Here is a 22,808-nt window from a genome sequence, read left to right on the forward strand (position 1 = left end):
TTTCTTCTCCACTTTCTCTAACTTACCCAAGGTATTTTTAGAGCATATAATTTCAATTAAAAAATTAAACTGTGTGTATAGAACCGTAAGAGAAAAGTGAGATATTAAAAACTAACTATAGCTTTCACAGAAGATGATGTGTGTAGAGAAAGCACTGTGAAATGACATGGCTTACTATGTGACAGCTATCATGCTAAGTTACACCAAGTTGTTTAAACACCCAGGTAGCTACTGTGTAACTACCATTTGAAGACTGAAAACATCTTTCAATTTTCTCAGGATGTCAGTACATAATGGAGTTGCATTTAGCTTGTTTTTGTTTATTTCTAGTTATTCGCTATATCAGGTAGTACATTTTAAATTATAGGTATTTTTTGGGATAATTCTAGTTGCTATAACAGCCAATCGCCAAAATCAAATGTATTTAAATACAATAGAAGTTTGTTTTCACTCACATGAATTCCAAAATTTATATTCTTGAAAAGGGTGGGTCTGTTTTCCAAGCACTAACTCAAGGGCCCTGAATCTAAACTTCTTGGGGCGCTTTTTCAATGCCTGGTCAGGTGAAAGAAAAATAACTACAAATAATTATGTAAAAAAAGTTTTTATGCACCAGACATGGAAATGATGAAGGATGATATTCTACTGAATACATTTTTGCTGTAACAACACGTCTACATCTAACTGCAAAAAAGCTGGGGAAAATAGTTAAGCTGTATTTTCACAAAGAATAGAAAACAGGTTTTATGAAGCTCCTACAACTATCAATGACATGATGATTCTGTTATAATCTATTGTTCACCCTACTGTCAGAATGAGCATTTTGAAAAAGATATGAATCTGGGGAACCAGGAGTTAGCGTAATGGCTATGTCGCTGGACTCCCACGTAGTCGACCACGGTTCGCGTCCCAGACCCGGTGGCTTAAAACTCACGCTGGGCGCGTGTGAGTGCGTGCCCAAGATCCCAAAAGGAGAATGGAGGAGAAGGGACTGCAGCGTGACCAACCCCCCGGGGGGTGATTTCTCGCTTTGTGTCTCTATGTCTCTGTCTGTCTGGCGAGCGCACGCTCCCTATAGCGAAAATCTCTCCAAAAAAAAAAATATGAGTCTGCATCTAACTCTCTAAACTTAGTGTCATTCCATTACCTTGCATATTAAGTCTAAATATGATAACATTACATAGAAAATCTATTAAGATCAACGTTCTTATATTGTTTTTAACCTTAATTCCATGGAGTTAATATGTACTAAATTCCAATCATACTAAATTAATTAAAATTCTACCAATTTGCAATCTACACCTTTAAATCTTCCCTATCGCATATATTATTACTTCTAAGTAAAATGATTTGATGTTACCCTCTTCCAACTAACTCTCATTTTTTTTAAATATCTTAATTCAGAGTCACCTTATCTACCAAACATCTGTGGATTACGTTTATTTCCTATTTGCACCCAAACAATTTATGATTGCATCACATCACACAACTCCTTGTGTGATAAGGCAAACATAATTACTTTATATCCGTAACCACGTTTTCTCTTTTTTCTGCCCACTAAAGATTTTAGGTATATGTCTTTACTTAGTTTCAATTGCTCCCCTCTGAGAAAGGATTTTATCATCCAAGAATGGGTCTACAAGCTTTTGTGAATAAAATAAATATGTCGAGAGCTGGGCAGGAAAATTTTCAATTAGATTCTCCCAAGAATATCAGAGAGAAACAAAGATAACCTCATTGCCCTGATTCCAGGTTTTAGGTAGAAGACATGCTATATAAAGAAAGTAGTGGGCCACACAGATGGCATCGTGGTTAAGGTGCTACATCCCCACATGTCCCAGACCCAGCGGTTAGAAAAACACTCTGAGCGGTGTATATACATGCCCAAAATCCCAGGAGGAGAATGGAAGGAAAGGGATTTCATGGCCATCCTCCCCAGGGTGGATGGTTTCTAACTTTCCCTCTCACTGTTCTATCTCTCCAGTGATTGCATGTGCCCTATGGCAAAACCTTAAAAAACACACAACAAACAAACAAACAAACAAAACTAGAGATGAAACTTGCAAATTAGAAAGGGTAAGAGGGTACTGGGAGAGATGGCAATAATGAACCAGAGAAGTGAGGTACAGAGAACTCGGGGGCCAGCATATGATGTAGCAGTTACATCACTGAACTCTCACGTGGCCAACCTCAGTTTGAGTCCCAGACCCACAGTGGCTCAAAACTCTCACTGGGCACATGTACACACATGGGTGCCCAAGTTCCTGGGAGGAGAAGGGAAGAGAAGGGATTGTGATGTTGATCATCCACAGGGGGTGGGCAGGGAGGGGGTGGGAGGTGATTTCTCTCTTCCTCTCTGTGTCTTCCTCTCCAGCGAGAGCACACATCCTAAGGCAAAAACCTGAAGAAAAAGGAGAAGGAGAAGGTGGGGGGAAGAGGAGGAGGAGGAAGAGGAGGAGGAGGAGGAGAAGAAGATGACGACAACGACGACGACAAAGGCATTTAAAAAGAAAATTTCATTGTTCTCCATATCTGTGGAAGATTTTTTTAAGAACAGGAAAGGAGGTAAGTACCAGAATTTATTAGCATCATGTTCCTTTGAAAGGATGAGCACTAGCAGCTGATCTATACGTGCAACGCTGTTCAAAGGACAAAATGGCGTTGGACAGATATGTCCCGCACTGCCTTTTCTGGTCATGAGCTGCTCTTCCCCACAGGACTGATATGTAATTGTTAAAGCTGAGATAAAGAACTCAGCATGCACAGTTCAGTTATCTTTAATTCTCTGATGGGAAAATCTGTCTGCATATTACGCAGTTTCTTTATGCCTTTGCTCTCCATGCAGTAAACATTGAGGGAGGTTTATGAGACATCCTACACCTGCTTTGCCTGGAGACATTAAAAAGAAATATTATGAGGTTTATCCTTCTTGAGATTCAAGAAAAATTCTCAAATCTAGCTTTAAATTTAATACAGTTGATCTTTGGTTAATTCCAATGTATATTTTTCACTTGGATTTGAAATGGTAGGATGTAATTTATGATTATTTTCCTCAAATCCCAACAAGTTTTTGTGAGTACAAACTCAGAGTTTTAAATCATTAACTGTAGCAGTAGAGGGAATTTCTACTTCCATCTGATTCTAAGGCATTCCTTCATTTCTGAATCAGAAATTGTGGAGTTAATTTTAAAATAATGCATCTCAAGTTGTCTGACGCATTAAATCTAAAAAGCTAGAAATTTTTATTGAGAAATAGTCTTTTCATAATGCTAGGCTGAGAAATTGGACATGGCTACTAGACTGAGAGAATGCTGTGGTAGAATTATAATTCTCATTCTAATAGGCAGACTTTCCCTCACATATTAAAAGATCTCTTTTAATATGAAAGTCTAATAAAAACTATTATTATGAGGTATCAATAAAATCAATAACAATTATCAATAGGTAATATTAATAACTATTATTTGCAATGTTTAGTAGTAATATATTCAACCATGCTAATTCTAATTGCTAGCAACTATTATCATAGCACAAGGCTAAATTCATTAGACAGCTATGAATACTTTTTTCTTAAATTACCATAATATTTTTAAAGAAGATAGTTGTTTTTCCTTTTTGCCTTAGATACAACACCACCCCCAAATCTCAAAAAGCTAAAGTATTAAAACTTGTCTTTCATCTCATATATCACATGGAATGAGAGATCTGTCTGGCTATTCCTCTTTCCAATTTATGATTTTTCCATCTAAGAATTGGAACAACATCTACAGTGTAAATTGAAATAAAATTGAAAAAGAAACAAGTACTTTCCCTTCCTATATGGAGGCTTTCACTTTTATATATAAATAATCTTATGTTATTTGCACTAAACCCGAAGACAATATTCAAAAACATATGATTCATTGAGATAACTTAAATCTTTGTGATTACTAACACAAAAAGGAAAATACAACAATATGTATTTGTTAACTATTGACTTTTCTAAACAGTATTATGACACTATTATAGAAAATTATTACCTTGGCATCATCTTATCCAAAACTAATCTTAGGATATAATGATGAAATTATTTGGTACAATTAACTAATAAAAAATGTACATATCTATATCTGCATTTATCTGTCTATACATATATTCAACACTGGATATTTGGAGCGATCCAAAATTGCTTTCATTCCTACACTCTCTAATATATTTGACAAGTATCATATAATTGTATAATATAAACTAGTAAAATATTAGTTCTCCATTATAGATATGTATAACAGTTATACAGTTATACTGCTATACAATGCCTCAATAGTTGTTCCTATTCATTATAAAATTATCAAAATATATGCTTAAATAAATTTTCTATTTACTACAATACCAGTCATAACTTTTAAAAGAAATTTCTATATACACCATCATGGTATGCCACATCAACCAAAAAAAAAAAAAAGAAAAAGAAAAAAATAACCTAAAAAGATCAAAATATATTCAATAGTATTTGAAATGTCTTTTGAAGAGAACTGAACAGTATATATTGTCTTACCTGAATGCAATCTCACTTTTTAAAAGAAGACCTACATAAGTTTTGTACAAACATCAAAAAGAAAACTGGGCACTAGTGGTGTGAGAATAGCACAATATTCAGTAAATCCAAAGGTCAATTTAAGAAGAAAAATAGAATCCAAGTGTCTTTCATTAGCAAACTTTGATAACACTGCTAATGTAGAACGCAGCCACTAACTCCAGAATTGAACATGGCCTGACTGATATTTATTGGAAAATGGAAAATGAAAATTAAAAAGTTTCAAGTTGCTTAATAGGCTAGGTATGATCTCCCATATATAAGTGCTACATCCAGTATTGCTATTAAAAAAAGATAAGATCTGCTTTATTTTTAGACTTTAGAAGCAAACATTGAATGTTGGCTATACCAGATCGCTCGATTTGTATTAATTCAATAAATGTCTCCTGAGTACCTGCTGTGTACTACAATTCCTAACAGAAGTCAGTGAAATAATCATGAGTAAATCCAAGCAAAATTTTTGTTATTTACATTATCTAAATGTCAGTTCCTCATAAATGAATTAAAATATTTAAAATCAAATAATGTAATATTTATAGTATAAAAACATGAGACAATCATAGCTTCTTTACATGACTATTTTAATATATACAAAATTTTACAAGTAAAAATAACACTAAAGGAAAATATTTCACACATCTTAGACATCAAAAACTTGCACAGAGTCAAGGTTGATTAGAAGGAAACAGTGAAAGCCTCTGTTACAACTCTGGTAAAAATGAGCAATTAAAAATGAATTGTGGTTGGGGCCAGGAGGTGGCATGGTGGTTAAGGGTGCTGAACTCCCATACGGCCGACCACAGTTTGAGTCCTGAACTTAGTGGCCTTCTTTCTCACTTGCTCTCTCGCTCTCTTTTGCTCATTCTGTTTCTCCCTGATCAAATTAAGATAAATAAATGATGTTAAAAAAATAATTATTTTAAAAATGAACTGTGGTCAAAAACACCTTAATTCACTCCAGAAGTCTCACAGTGCTTTGACATATAACAGGAATACTACTAGTCTGATATGAATGTAAACCTATGTACATGTATATGAATTTGTGTATAGTGTACGTGTGCATACAAACATATATACATACATGTTGGGTACAGATACATGATACTTTTACTTCATTTGATGTTTTTCACCAAGTGCACATTGTTATACATAAAAGGTCAGTAGTATCATCCTAAATGTCAGAGAAGTTAATGTGGATCAAGGATACACAATGCACACCTAGTGGGTTTTATAACCCAAGTTGAACCTAATTCTAACTCAAAACTTCTTGCCTTTTATACTACTATTTTGGCATTAGTTGAATCTTAAACACCTGATATCATGTGGACTCCATATTTTGGCATGGACTTGAAAGTAAGCAACTAGAAATTAATAGTAGGCCATAGGCAAATTCAAGTACATAGATCTAGATCTATATCCAGATATTAGAAAAGTCATTGACCTTTATTTTCTTAGCTGTTTCTTTCTACTGCCAAACACATCTATCATCAAAAAATTGTGCCATTAAGTTAGAAGCCAACTTTTTTCCCATTGTCTTCTTTGTATATGTATTTCTGAGTTGATTATTAAATTGTATTTCCCTTCTCAAAATACATGTTAAACATATATCAACTGTACAAATTATGTTTTCTTACAAAACTAGTAAAAGGCATTCTACCTTGCTTAACAAATAAGAATCTGGTATATGCAAAGCACTGTGATACAACAGAGAACCAAAGTCCCTGTATTCACAGAATTTACATTGTAGGAGATGTTAAAAACTAATTAAAAACTAAAATGCAATGACCAATAAAGGAGGAAGAAATAATATGAAGGCATAAACTGAAGTATTATTCTGTACTAGGTTGAAAGAGTTCCCAGAATAAAGATAAAAAGTAATTAACAATGGGAAGGAGTAGGGTGGAGGAAAGTCTCCAAACAAAATGACATGCATGTTCAAAGATCCCTTGAAATAAAGAAACATGACACTATTCAGTTTCTGATCAAATAAGGATGAATGCACATAGTTGCAGAAAAACAAAGAAGCAATTATTATGCAGGGTCCAGAAGCCATGCTGAGGATTTTGCTATCAGATACAAAGATAATTTATGTAAGTATTCTAACATTGTATTAATATATTGTACTTTTTAAAAATTCACTCTTGTAAAAAGTTTGGAGAAATTAATGGGGAGGTAATGGGACCATCTCAAAGAGCATTGCTTCTTTTTTTCTTTTTCTTTTGTTCATTGTAGACAGGGTCTCATTTCTCAATCCTCTTGCTTCAGACTCCTGAATAGCTGGGAGTACAGCATGTACCACCACATTTGACTTTTTAGGGTGTGCTGGGATTTGCATCCAGGACTTCCATGTGGCCTCAGCATTACTTCTTAGGTCTTTGGTTGAATAATAGTATGGTTTGAATTAAAGCAAAGAGCAAGGGGAAGGCCATGTGTGATTGAAATACATATAAAAAGTGTAATTGATAAGACATACTCACAGAATGTATATGAGGGATGAACAAGAACTCTATTCAGAGTGGGTGCTAGATTTCTGCCAAGAATAATAGAACATGTGATAGGACCATTTTCTGAGTTCGGGAGTAAATAAGAGGACTAGGTGAAAATCTCCAGAGTTCGTATATAAAAATATTTAAGATCCTTGAATAGGAGTTGCAGATACAGCTCCAGAGAGCAAACGATAAGATAGAGATTAGTATGGAACAGATTTATAGCAAAAATGTCCTTGGAATCATAAACTCTGAAGAGAAGGAAAGCAGAACTAGATAGAGGACAGAAATGGGCAGGTGGGAGTGTAATTTCACTGAAGGCCTCGGCACATTCCACAGGGAGGATGAAGCTGGAAATGACCTTCAGAGTTCTCCTGTGTTAAGGAACAGTGAAGGGTTTTTGTTATCATTTCCACAGTCTTTCAAAACAACTATGTCATTTTCACCTCACTTAGAGTTGGCCATTTTTTTTCATGCTTCGGGCCGTCCTGTGCAGCATGTCTATATAACCTCCTAAGATCATAACCATTATGCTAAATCTTGAGTCCTGGAAGAATGCTACCAAAATAAATTCCTCCTTATCTAGTCTCCCCAATGCAACTTCTGTCTCCCACTTGATCTTGCACCTTCATAATCCAGTCCTGTGGATACTTACTGGGCCCCTGGTGGTACATGGTATTGGGATACTACAATTCCTTCAGTGTATAGGCCTCTTATTTCTTTAGTACCAGCACAGACTTGGATGGTTATGATGCCACATGATCTTAGTTATTTACATCTACTGCATTATACTCAAAGAAGGAGTGTGCACCGTGCTAGCACACTGGTCTTTCTTTCTCTCTTTCTTTTCTTTTCTTTCTTTTTTTTTTTTTAAGAGAGATTTTTACTATAAGGTGCATTCTCTCATTGGTGTGAGAGAGAGAGAGAGAGTTCAAGCATGAAATCATCCCCAAGGGGGGATGGCCATTACATAATCCCTTCTCCTCCATTCTCCTCTTGGGATCTTAAGCACAAATGCACACACACCATGCATGCATTTTAAACTGCCAGGTTCAGGACTCGAATCGCGTCAACCCTGTGGGAGTCCAGCACCTTAACCACTATGCCACCACTGGCCCATATAATGTTAGTCTTTAATAGGGAGGAATGGACATTTTACTTAAAGTCAAAGGATTCAGGGTAATTTGGGTATTCAAACTTTTCTCGTGCATCAACCTAGACATTCTCATCCCATGTCAGAGCCCTATGTTTTCTTGCTAGAGTCTCATTATGGCACAGTGATCAAGCATTAGATTGAAGTATAACTTCTATATGTGTGTGTGTGTGTGTGTGTGTGTGTGTAATCAGCTATAGTATATATTCCGTTATTCTGTTATGATCCAGCCTTTTGCCTTTAGGCTGAAAGAGATGTAGTCTCTTTATATGCTACCAAGGAAGTCCTTTGACTTTCACGCTTAAATTGTAACTGTCAAGCACTTTCACCCTTTATTTTCTTTTTCTTTCAAGTTAAGAAAGATATCAGATATTAGTCAAAATTAGTAACAACTACTAGACACTTGTGTATATTTAAGTATTATTTTCCTGATATTTCAGAAATGCTCATTACATCACAGTGGCCAATGCATTCTTCTCTGTCAGAATTCCATCCCAGTTCATGAGCTGGGAAAATTTTAGCAAGTGCCCTCTCATTTTATGCCAGACTGAATTTATACTTCAACCTGTGAAGAAATCTCCATCACCAGCTGAGGGAGAAAGGACCCCACTTCAAAAGATATGTTTTAATAAATATATTTTTAAATAAAAATACAAATATATAATACTTTTTAGAGAAAACCAAGATAACTTCGGGCATAATGGAGACTTTTAATTTGTATTTTGCTTTTACTCATGACAGAGTGTGCATGTGCACACGTGAGAGAAAAGGAAAGCACTCTCCAAAGTGATGGGCATGCTGCAACCCTCCTTCCTTCAATTTTGCATCCTGTCAGGTTTCTGCATATGCACACGTGTGCTTATAGCTTCCAGAGGTCACTATTTGAACTCATCAGCCATGCATGAGTCCTCTTTAAATAGTGCTTTTGTTTAACAACCTAAAAACAAAAGCTGATACAAAATGTATTGGCAAAGAGTTCATCTGAGCCAGGGTTATGGATTGCTGCCTGGGTGAATACCTGTTCCAGTTGCCTGGAATCCATATTTATCCAAATAGATCCTGGGGCTGGTACAGAGCCTGGTGGTAAAGAAAGTCAGATCTCACATGACTGACTGTGGTTCAAAGCCTGGCAAAGAGCTTGCAAAAAATGCTGGGAACATGTGCACGTGTGCATCTAGTGTCAAAAGGATGAAAAGAGAGAGAGTGTAGTATGACCATCCTCTTCTTGGGGGGCGCTGTCCCTCTCGCGCTCATTTCTCTCGATGGTAAGCACAAGAATCTTTTTTTTTTTCTTTTTTTAAGAGAGATTTTTGCTATGGACCATGTGTGCTTGCTAGAGAAACACAAAGTGAGAAATCACTCCACCAGGGGATGGTCATGCTGTAATACCTTCTCCTCCATTCTCCTCTTGGGAGCTTGGTCATGCACACACATGTACCTGGCACGAGTTTTAGGTCACTGGGTCCAAGACTTAAACAGCAGTCAACTATGTGGGAGTCCGGCAACATAACCATTACACCGTCTGCTGGTCCTAAGCACATGCATCTCTAAAACAATTGGTTTCTAAAAGAGTTAGAACAGAAGAAATGGAGAAAAACTATAAAAGTTTGTTTTTATTTAAGAATTTATATTAGTTTATAGTAGTATCACAGGTTTCTGACTGACTTTCAATTGTTTTATATGATATACGTTTCAGGAACACTGTGGCAAGTGAGAGATTGGTTTACAATGTCGAATATATATTTTGGGGTTACCTAGGATAATCAGTTTGCAGCACCACCCAGACAGGGAACATTTTGTTAAATATCCTTGAGTAATTACTTTAGACAGCTATGTGCGGAACATGACTGAGACTTCATGCCCATGTCTCTCTCTGCACTGGACAGGTCTAACAGGACCTCCCTTCAGTCCTTAGACCACTTTAAACAGTTTTCTTTCTCATATTATTTTATTCCTTCTCCTTCTGGCATTTTCTTTTCACATTTGTCACACCTTCCATTGTTATCCACAGTTCTTGAATACACTGTTGTGTTATTTTTTTTTTCCTTCTAAATCGTTGTCATTGCTTATCAGTTTAAGTTTCTACTGTCATCTCAAATTCAGAGCTTGTTTCCTCAGCAATACCCAATGCACTGGGCATTGACCAAAGGCATTTTTCATTTTGGTTACAATGTTATTTTTATCTCTAACATTTATTTTGTATACTTTCTTAGAATTTCTCTCTCTGTTTGCAATATTCTTGTTTCTAAAAGTCACCTTCCTTTTTCTTTTTATTTAAGATTCCTTAATATAAGATCATAGATATCTAGTTTGATAAATTCATTATTCCTGGATATGTGATTCTCATTTCTTGTTTGTTCAATCTCTCCAAGATGTGTTGTCTACTTTTGGTATGACTTGAATTTTTTTATTGAAATCTAAACACAATTTTCTGGGTGAAACAAACACCAGTTAAGAAACTCTGATAAATAGGCCTGCAGTAATACAGCGGTAAGAGTGAGGTGAGGGCATCATTTTGTAGTCTCAATCATTGTTTGAGATGTGTCCCTGTACTTTTTTTTTCTAATATATTTCATTTTTATTTCTTTTATACATTCAATCACTATACATCACCTAGCTTGAAAAGTAAATTTCCAACATGATTACATTTCTCACCAGTCCAGTTGGAAATACTATACATGTTATCATCAACAGATAATAATCCATTTCTGTGTGTCATATGTGCCTTGCCTCAACTTCTCATCATCTTCTCAGAGACCCACAACCTTGGGTGGGGCAAAATGGGTAGAATGGGTTGGAGTTAGTATTCCCTTCTCCCTATATGCAATACTAGAGCCAGCTGAAATGTTGTATTTCTCTGCTTTTCTTTTTAAATGCTTTTGTTTATTTTTATTTACATTTAATCATTGCACATTTTTATAGCATACAATATGGGATCTCAAGGCATAAATGCATTATAAATCAAGTAAGTCAAAAATATTGTCATATGCAGTACCTTTCCATTTTTATTTTTGTTAAATGTTCCTATTTTTTTTTTTTTTTTGAACTCTCTTGAATTTCTCCCTCTTACCCCCAACTGTCCATCCCCTTCTATTCAGTCTATGGTATTATTAAGACATTTTAAAATTAAACTATTTTGGGGTAAAATTGCCGCTGTACAACCATACCTAAATTTCTATGAATAAGACAAAATCATACATGTTAGACTGTTTTTCTAAACTGGTTGCTAAATTACAACCAATTACATGAGCTTGGCTTCAGTCAATCACAGGCATCTCGCCTTTTAACCTGTATTAAAAAAATCCTCAAATATAAACAAGCCAAACTTTTCCCCTACTTCATTCCTTCACTTTCATTATTAGCTGTTGTCACGTTCTTGTTTCTGCACACAACCCTTTCCTTTTCCAAAATTGAAACTCCGAGGCTAGCCAGTGTTTCCCAAAAGTCTGGAGATAACTGCCCGATTTAAGTCATGTTACAATGTGCTCAGTACCTAGTTTTGGTTCTGCTGTTATGCTTTTGAGTCTTTTAGTTTCTGCCATAAAGTGCTGGCACTCTGCATGGACTGAGCAGGGGCAAAGTCTGTCTTTCAGAGTCTGGCTTGCTTTGCTTAGCATTAAATCATCAATTTTCATCCACTTTGTATCAAATGGCAGGATCTCAATGGATCTGAGTAGTATTCCATAGTTACATAGTATATATGCGCCACACTTTTTCAATCCAGTCATCCATTCTTGGGCACTTCGGTAGATCCCATGTCTCCACAATTGTGAAAAAATATGCTGCAATAAATGTGGACGGGCAACGTCTTTTAAACTGAGTATTTTCCTATTCTTAGGGTTAATATCCAGGACTGGAAACACTGGGTCATATGGGAGTTCCATCTGCGTATCTTGAGCAACTTCCATATTATTCTCCATAATGCTTGTGTTTAATTAACATTTCCACGAACCCTATAGGAGAGTTTCTCTTTCACCACAGGATGTTTCGACTCTGACAAAACTGCCACCGGACAGGCTCTGACAGAATAGTTTCTCCTCAAGAAAGCCCTTGTTAAAAAGAACAGAATCCAGGGTCAATCAGTGGCATGGTGGCTGGACTCCCTCATTGCTCACTGTGGTTTGAGTCCTAAACCCAGTAGTTTGAAATTCATATCAGACACATGCACATACATGTCTCAAATCCCAAGTGGAGAATGGAAGAGAAGAGACTCCGGTTTGGCCATCCCTCCAAGGGGGTGATTTTTCACTTTCTGTTTCTCTCTGCCTCTCTGGTAAATGCACATACCTTATAGCAAAAATCTCTTTAAAAACAAAACAAAACAAAAAAAACAGAATATTGTAGGATATTCCTAATTAGTTACCTTTCTCTCCCCCTGCAAAGAGATTTATCTCCAAGATTCATCGTGAGTAACCAGTAAAGCTATGGAGGTAAAACTCACACAAGGGTGGGGACTCTTTTATCCGGAGCCTCCATACCCTTGAATATCATAATTTTTAAGAGTTGCCCACACTGAGCCTCCAGCAATTCATCAATAACAGTTCACATTTTCCTACCCAGCACTGGTTCTAAGGGAGGTTTCTGATTATACATTTCTGCATTGATAAATTATGATTCTCTGTATTCAATTGTTTGGTCTTCCAAACCTTGGGGCAGTAGTCTAACCTTTGACCTTACTTCTCTGACAGATTTAATAACTTTTGGCTTTTCAGTTTGTTAAATGTTTTAGTTTTTGTTAGGACAAAGTGGCAACTTCTAAGCTCTTTACATACTGGAACAGAAACTGGAAGTTCAAAACTTTCTTTTTTCCTGATACAACATTTACTTATAAATTTTGAAGGCTAGAAATAAACACACATATTTAGCATGCATATTTACATGTATATATATGTAAGTATATTTTTATATATGGGTTGTTGAAACAGTCGCAATGTAAGCAAAAATGCATCATGTCTTTTTTAATGACCCAATATTTTATACATACAGATACACAGATAAATGTGTGTGTGTGTGTGTGTATATATATATATATACACACACACACACATTCAAACTAACAGATTATTATGTTATTTTCTTAGTAAGACACTCAGTAGGGCCAGCAGATGGCATGGTGGTTGAGGCCCTGTACTCCCACATGGCCAACTGCAGTTCAAGCCCAAACCTGGAGGCTTGCTTTCTCACGTTCTCTATCTTGTGAATGAACATGTTCAACAGCAAATTAAAAATAATCGTAATAAATAAAATTAAATCATAATTGTTAAAAATGAGAAAGTAACTGTATGTGTAACTACAATACATAAAACACATTTTTTTTATTCTATTGCAAAAAAAAGCAATATAACAATGTAGACATCATCAGGAATTAATGTTCTAATTTGGCAACAATAGGACACAGGCTGAAGCTAGCTCCTCAAATTCAAATTAAACATCTTTCACAGAAACAATATATGTTAAATGTACCAGAAAAGTTTTTTTGTTTTAGTCTTCATTTTGTAAAGAGAGAGATTTTTGCTATATGGTACAAGTGCTTGCCAGAGACACAGAAAGAGACAGAGAGAAAGAAAGTGAAAAATCACTCAAACACAAATTATTGAAGAAAAACTGATGTTTATAGATTTGCTGTCTGCACATCTAAAAAATTTTGATTAAGTATTTACTCTGTACAAAGAGGTTTGTATCAAAATAGTTTAACATCTTAAAGTTTTCTAAACAATAATTAAAAACCAAATGCTCTTTTGTGTTTATCATAGCAACCTTCTAAAATCACAAGCCCAGGAAATAAAGAGCAAGAATATTACTCTAGTAAGGATTTTTAGGACTTAACAAATAAATGAATAAAAGAATCCTAAATTTTCCTTAAATAATATCTTTGACTGCATTTTAAAATCTATTTGGTTGATAAACTGGAAAAAAATATTTATGGTGCTTTGTATTCAAGTATTCCTAATGGCATTGTGCATTTTCATTACAGTGAACAGTTCATTGTACCTTTGAGATGATAAGGAAAAGAAAACAAGAAGAAGGTCATCATTCTACCTCTTCCTTTGAACACTCATTGTTCAACACTATTGCCATTAGAAAACCCAAATATTTTATATGTTAAGAATTTTCATACAGCTGTAGGGTATCACTTATTGGAAGAGTGTATACTATAAAAATAGTTCTTATCTTACAGATATTTGCATAGTACTTAAAATATCCACCAGGATATTTGCTAATATACCCCATAACATTTTGTTAAAGTGTAGATGAATGGTCAGATTGATGATACATATTTGGAAAGTATTTTGGCTGCTATTTATGCTGACATAATCTTTTTCCTAAATATTTGACTCTGTTAACTGTCAATGAGTTTTTCCAGAACTGCAAGCTCATTACAACTAAATATACTATGTTATTTTCTGCATTGTGGAAATTGTGCTTGTTTATACACTTGGTTTTCATGTGTTGCTTACCAAAGAGATTATATAGTATGTAAACATAGATTTCCATTCAAACTACATGGATAAAAGCCATAGAACTTACAAGAAAAAGCAATCTTGGGAACCAGCAGTTAGCGTAATGGCTATGTCGCTGGACTCCCACGTAGTCGACCATCCCGGACCCAGTGGCTTAAAACTCACGCTGGGCGCGTGTACGTGCGTGCCCAAGATCCCGAGAGGAGAATGGAGGAGAAAGGATTGAGCTTGGCCCTCCCCCCTGCGGGGGTGATTTCTTGCTTTCTGTCTCTATGTCTCTCTCTGTCTGGTGAGTGCACGCGCCCTATAGCGAAAACCTCTCCAAAAAAAAAAAAGCAATCTAGACATTGTTGAGTTATGAAACTACTTTTCAAATAAGATTTTTTAAAATATAAGAATGCAATATAAATTACAAGAAAGCATAATTCACTCCCACTTAAAATGTTACTTAGCATAATTATGTATAAAATTCTTGCTACTTTAATTATTACAAAAGGAAAGTATGCTCTCTTTTAAAAAAAATCATGCAGAAGAACTGAGTCTATTGTCCTACTGATTTCTGAACAGAAATAGATGCCTCTGCTACTATTGCACTAACACTAAAAGGAGATCTAAAAAATGATCTGAAATTCCACTGGTCACTTGAATGATACCTAGAGTTTGACTCCAATAATTTTAAGTTTTTTATGGCCAGCAGGTGGTTTGGTGGTTAGGGGTGGCACGGAGGTTATTCCCACATGGCCGACCATGGTATGAGTTCTGGACCTGGTGGCTTGCTTTTTCACTTTCTCTCTCTCTCACTCTCACACACACACATACACACACAAACACACACATTCTCTGTCTCTCTGGTCTAATTAAAATAAATAAATAAATATACAAATAAAGTTAAACAAAAAATAATTCTTTGAAAAAAATAATTCTAAGTTTTTTTTAAAAAGGTATGCTATTTCATGTGTAAGTTACAATATTATTAGTTTTATGCTTATTTTCCCTACTAATACTAATGTTCTAAGGAGATATAAGCTTTCAGAGGGGGAAAACATAAAAATACTTGAATGCTATTGATTTGTATGAGCATATTTCATCCTGACATATAAATAAATGCTTCAGTAAAAAGTATATCTTTAATTATATTTTAATTTTATGAGACAGGTATGAAAATATAATACTAATAATTTTATTTCTCCTCTTCACTATTAATTAAACCAATTATCTTTTACTTAGTTTGGGTGGATAGGGTTAGGGCATGTGAACATGAGTTCTTCAGTAGGTTTGTACAAGTGTATTTCTCAGAAAAAGCTATTAAGAAGGCAAACAGTTTGAGATTTCAGCCTTCTTGATAACTGGACACAAACATATCTTCCATAAGTTATGTAACTATACCAAGAACGGTACATGGTATAGTCAATGTTTATATAATTGGATATTGAGTGCTCTGGAAATAATTTAATATATTTATTTCTACTATAATCTGACCTGGATAATAGCACTGGCACTAGAGTGACAATGTGTCCACAATCTCAGCAGCATATTTTCTATCTCAAACATTTTTTATTACAGAGACTAGCAGATAACATGGCGGTTTTGTCACTGGACTCCCACATGGCTGACTACAGTTTGAATTCTGGACCTAGTAGCTTTAAAAATCACTTCCGCCACATATGCATACATGCTCAAGATCACAGAATAGAGGAGAAGGGATTGCAGCATAGCCATCCTCCCAGAGGGGTAATTTCTTATGTTCCCTCTCACTGTGTCTGTCTCTCTCTCTCAAGTGAGCTTCTGTGCCATAAGGCAAAAACCTTTTTTTTTTTTTCTTTTTGAAAGAGATTTTGTTATAAGGCATGTGTGATCACTGGAGAGACAGAATGAGAGAAACCACCACCCCGCCCAGGTGGGATGGCCATGTTGTAATCCCTTCTCCTCCATTCTTTTCTCAGGATTTTTGGACACACATACAGACCCAGCATGAGTTTCAAATCTCTGGGTCAGGACTCAAACTACGGATGGCCATGTGGGACTTGAGCGATGCAATCATTGTGCTATCTGCTGGCCCCACAGAAATCTCTTTAAAAATAATTCTTTATTACTATATTTAATGGGGCCAGCAGCAGCAGCATACTCTCGTTTGTAGTCTGTGAAGATGGTTAAGTCATAAGCTTGACTGGTCTCCTAATACTTCTACTTCTGTTGCTTTAAATAAATAAAATAATTTCTGAAAATTTACAGAAATTGTAGACCCTTTTTTCATTCTCCCTAATAAAATGCCTGGTCTCTCAATTCAACATTATTAGTTATGCTAAATTGGTGATGGTAAAGAAAAAATGATCAAGCAAGCAAAAAATAAAAATTCTATATAATTGCTCCAAGAAAATAATACATTTGTTGTTGACAAATATATTCTATAAATTTAGAAAGAAATATTTAAGACTGTGAGAGAAAGGATGGAGAATTTTACATAAATTTCAATTAATGCAAGAAAATGGGATGACAATTAAAATACTGGATCATCGGAAAACTCATGACACATTTTTCTGTTTTTCCATGCAAAAATTGGTCGTGACTTTTCAGAAGACCCAATAGTTTTGGTGCAAGTTTATTTTTATTTCTTTTTTTCATGAGGAAGAGAGAGAGAGCACCCAAAACAGGACATGTTCGTTTGCATTTTTGTTTTTTCCATAGGGCACTTGCACTTGCCAGAGAGGGAGACTGAGACAGAGTGACGGAGAAAGAAGAAAAGTGAGGAGGCCCCTTTCATGGGAGATGGTCACACCATAATTGTTTCTCTTACCAGGTGGGCCAGCCTCACTGCATTTTTACTGCTACACCATGGTCTAGCCCTCATGTAGCGGCTTCTTAAGTGATGTATTTAAAGGCTGATAATAACATGATTATACAATAATAAGATCAGGACGACACAATGCTGGTAAGAGAAAAAGAAATTAAGACTGGGCCAGCAGGTGATACGGTGGCTAAGAAGTTGGATTCCCACATTAGTGACTGTGGTTCAAGTCCTGCACTTGTTGGCTTAAAAATCACTCTGGGCACAGCACAGAATGACTAAGGTCTCAAAAAGAGTATGGAGGAGAAGGGATTGTGGCATGGCTATCCCTCCAGAGGGTGATTTCCCACTGTCCCTTTCTCTGTAGCTTTCTGCCTCTCTCCTCTCTGGTGAGCATATAATACACTATAGCAAAAACCTAAAAAAGAAAGTAAGACAATATTTAAGCATGAACTATTATAAACCTGGAACTGTACTAGATGTTTTGAAATAATCAGTTCATCTCTGCTGCTAATAAAAAATGTTAGAACAGAACTGATATCTGTATTCTATTGAGTTGTTGGGAAGTTGTGATGCATTTTTGCATAGAAAAATAATACTCGATGCAATTGTTTTCTGAAATTCATATGGCTAGTAAGTGCTTGAGGCATGGATTTAATTGAGGTCCTTCTTTCAAATTTCACATTACACTCCTTTACCATTATTATAATAATTGATAAAACCTTATCATAGATAAAATTTAATCATAGGTGAAAATTCACCCTAAGTAAAAGATGTAGGAAACAGACATGAATATGCTTCTGTAATGTGAGCTAAGGAGTTACAACTACTATTTGTGGTGCTCCTTATTTCTCACAGATAGATTTAAATCTGATGTCTTTATACCTTATACACTTCATGTATTGATTATAGATGGTGATGAATTATTTCAGCTTTTATACATATAAAAACATTTTTAGAGACAGCCAGTGGTGTGGCAGTTAAGGCAGCTTGATCTCACATGGCTAACTGTGCAGTTTGAATCCTATACCAGTGGCTTAAAAAATATACCAGGGGTGTGTGTGTGTGTGTGTGTGTGTGTGTGTGTGCCCCAAATCCCAAAATGAGAAACAGAGAAGGGATTGTGGAATGACCATCTCCTGAGGGGAGTGCCTTCTCATTTTTCTTCTGCCTCTGTTTCTGTCTCTTTCTCCCTCACCCTGTCTCTAGTGAATGCACCCCTCTTCTCATAAATTTTAAAAAGAAAGAAAGAAAAATCAGAAAGATAAACCCATCCTCAACCAAGTTTTATTTTTAAATTTTAGGTGGTTTATGCTTTTTTATTTAACTAAAAACCTTCTTTTGAGATAATTACAGATACATATAAAGCTATAAAAATGATATAAAGAAATCCTAAGTACCCATTTGCAGATCCTCCCAGTTACAGTATCTTGCAAAATTGGAATACAGTATCATAACCAGGAAGTTGAAATTGATGCAGTTCATCAATTTAATTCATATTACATTATTTTACACTTCTACAGGTTTGTGTGTGCATGCATACACATGTGTTTAGTTCTCTGTAACTGTATTTCACGTGTAAGGTTGTGTATCCACTACCATAGGCAAAAAGAAAAAAAAAGAATTACAATTCTTTACCTACAAGGTCCTTCATATTGTCATATTTATAATCACCTGCACCTCCACTCTACTCCCAGCTCACCATAAATTCTGAACCACTAATCCCAATCTCCCTTTCTATAATTTGCCATTTCAAGAATGTTATATGAAGACAAAATTTGATAAAAGAAATATAATTCTGAGGGAAAAGTGATTTTTAAAATACTATTGAAATTATATACTATTACGGGGCCAGGTTTTGTAGTGGTTAGAGCACTTGACTCTCACATGCTGACTTGAAACTCATGTCAGGTGTGTGTGTATGCATACTCAAAATCCAGAGAGGAGAATGGATAAGAAGGGACTGTAGCATGGCCAGGCTCCCTGGGGAGTGTGATTTCTCACTTTCTCTCACTCTCACTCTGTCTCTCTGTTTCTCTGGTGCGTGCAAACACTCCACAGCAAAAATAAATAAATAAATAAATAAATAAATAAATAAAACTTTCTTAAAAATAATAATAATATACTGTTATGTATATAGTTTGATTTTTCTTTGGAATTTTTCTAGAAAACAGGCCTTTTTTTTTTTTCTTTTTTTGGAGTTGTTTTATTTATTTATTTTTTTGCTATAGGGAACGTGTGTTCGCCAGACAGAGACAGACAGAGAGACAGAAAGTGAGAAATCAACCCCCAGGAGGGATGGCCACGCCACAATCCCTTCTACTCTATTCTCCTCTCAGGATCTTGGGCACACACATACATGCGCCTGGTGTGAGTTTAAGCCACCCGGTCTGGGACTCGAACTGCGGTCGACTACATGGGAGTCTAGCGACATAGCCATTACACTAACTGCTGGTCCCAAAACAGGCTTTCTTGAATTGGTTTGAATTGGTTTGGATTCAAACCCATTTCTGGGCTTTGCAAGCCATAAATAATCAATAATTAGTGTTAATTTTGAATTACTGAAAAATAAGAATTAATTGTCTCCAGTTTTAAATGACCAGAGTTATATTAGAACAAACACTGACTTTATGTTTGAGCCTCTTGCTTAAGTTCCTAAGGCAAGAGAATTAGAGTGTCTTTTCTGTCTTTCCCAGCATTTACACTATTCATATTCTCTCTTCCCTACTCCAACATAAAATATAATTATCAATACTCCTACGTACCAACTTGCTATGACCAAAGTTTACCTGAAAACCTTGGAAAGTAGTGACTTACACATAAAAGATAAACAGTACTTATTCCTACCTTCCTGGACTGTATATTTAACTCATCTTAGTAATGTTCTACTTAAAGGTAATATTCTCATATCTGCTATAAAATCCAGTTCTATCCTCAATGTGAATTTCCAGTAAAATTTTCTCAAAATTATTAGGATAATTTTGCCATCCAATAGCATCTCTAATTGTTACCCTAAATATCAAAACATGTTATATCTGGCAATAACACTGGAAGAAAAACAAAGAAAACTAAAATATCCTTGAGCTTACTGACTATGCACTGAAACAGCCCCTATTTAAATAGCACAAGTCCCCTATTGACATATTAATCTTTAAGTGATGCATTATTATTGAGTTTTAGTGCCACACATGTGGACTACTGTCACACTCCATTTAAATTCATGCTCTCAGTAGCCTTAGGGAAATACTATTTCCCCACATTCTAATTGACAAGGCTTTCTGAAAGTATATTTACGCATTAAACTGAACATTCCATTACATAGTTTAAATGTTATTAAAAAATGCATATCTTTAATAAATGAAGTATGATATCCATGGAGAAGGTGGTCCAGAAGAAATAAAATATTAAAATTATGATTTGATATTCTCATATTCTTGCTGCTTCTATATATTCTATCATATTTTTAGTACAAGTATTACTAGAATGTGAAATTATTATTTTAGTCATTGGGAAAAAAGATGGAAAAAAAAGTTAAAAATTACTTAGAACTAAAATGACTAAAGGAAAAAACATAAAGGATGCTTGCATTCAATATATTGAGACTACATTGTCAAGTTAATGTCAGAGCACTGTTTTGTGAAAATAATGCTCAAGCATGCAAAAAGGTAAGCATTGTCACAATTAATTTTGGGAAACTTGGAGGAATTTGAGAAAGCATGGCTTTGGAAACATTACTTAAAATAGTTCTGTACATTATGATTGGATAAGGTAAAAGAAAAAAATGAGAAGTTATCCATTTTTAATGCCATTTATTATAGGAGTAACTGTTTAGATTTAAAAATAAAATAGTATGTCCCCCACACAAATTTTCTCCCTTTACAGTACCAGAGTCTGAGTTGGTATTGCCAAAAGAAGTTAGTGCTGAGGTTTCTAATGGTCTTAGTAACACGTAACTTGTGTACTTGTTTAAAAATTTCATGTGTCTGTGTGTCCATTTATAAAAGGAGATTGCCCAGAATCCAAAATGAGTAAGAGCAGCGGTGTATAAAAAGACATTTCTGGTTTCGTAATTCAACAGAATCATTTATTTACTCTTGAATCCATTTAGTATTTCAGCCTAACCAAGTAAAGTACAAAATTTTTGGAGGTTCCACTGGTTTTTCTGCTACTCTTAATAATGATACACTTCTTCAAAATTTCACAAATCATGTAAAAACTTAAAACTAGAAAAACAAAATAATATTTAGTGTTTCAAACCTGTTCTCTGTTTTCGCTTTGAAAAATTACAAACTCGTTAGTTAGCGATGGAGGAAGGAACCACAATTTGGATAATTAAACTTTTAAACAAACATGTCTTATAATTAAATAATGTAATCTTTTATTTTACATCATGCTAATGATTATTTGCCACTACTGTCGGGCAACATGTGAAAACACTATATATTTCTACACAATTATTTCTTACTATGTTCATCATTTACTACATATGTTTCATAGCAGGAAATGCTTTGTGCTCAATAAATTTCAAATTGATTGTAGAATGTTATACCAAAAAGTTGAATGCTTTTCTCCTCATGCATGTTTTCATTTGGAAAATCCTCTTCTTTCCTATCTGTATAACTAAGTGCTGCAATGTTATTACAGAAGGACGATTCTTCAACCAATGGAGTAAGGTCTAGGAAAACACATTAACAATTCTAACTAGAACTATATCTGTCTTGTAGAATCATATTCCCAATCTACATAGAGACTAATGATGTCATTCAGAATATCAATTAACAAAACTGCCAAATATTATACATAAGAATTAGGAGCCAGCAGGTGGTGTGGCGTGGTGGTTAAAGTGCTGGACACTCGCACATGGCCAACTAAGGGTTCGTGTCCCAGATCTAGTGGCTTGCTTTCATACTTTCCTTCAATCTGTGTGTCTGTCTTTCTCTGGTCAAATGAAAATAAATGGTCAAATGAAAATAAATGACTGAATAAATAAACAGAATTAATAAAAAAAGAATTAAAAAGGGGAGATGGAGAGAGGATGTATGTGGTTCAAGGTATTATCATCCTAACAAGACCAAATGGCCACATTTTTTCATATTAAAAGTAGATAAATTGTTTCTATGGGAATGGGAATACTATAAGAGCCACTATAGCCAATGTTTTTATTGGTTTGTTAATCCTTACTGTTTCCTTCAAAAATTAGAAAAAATATGGAGTAGTTACAAACTAGAAAAGCAAAATTATGTTGATTTGGTAGACAACAGTGAATTTTGTCCATCTGCTTTCATGTCTCAAGTACATATTTTAAAATTAATGAGGATGTGTGTGGAAACAAATATTTCATGCATCTGTA

The 22,808-nt window shown here is 35.0% G+C and overlaps 1 pseudogene; it reads left to right on the plus strand.

Annotated features, from left to right (window-relative positions):
- Positions 1-2,474: 2,474 nt before the first annotated feature.
- LOC102483357 (SWI/SNF-related matrix-associated actin-dependent regulator of chromatin subfamily E member 1-like) overlaps positions 2,475-22,808 on the plus strand; it is a 53,660-nt pseudogene continuing 33,326 nt past the window's right edge.

This window comes from Tupaia chinensis, unplaced genomic scaffold (genome assembly GCF_000334495.1).
Source record: "Tupaia chinensis unplaced genomic scaffold, TupChi_1.0 Scaffold000298_1, whole genome shotgun sequence".
Classification (NCBI taxonomy): domain Eukaryota; kingdom Metazoa; phylum Chordata; class Mammalia; order Scandentia; family Tupaiidae; genus Tupaia; species Tupaia belangeri.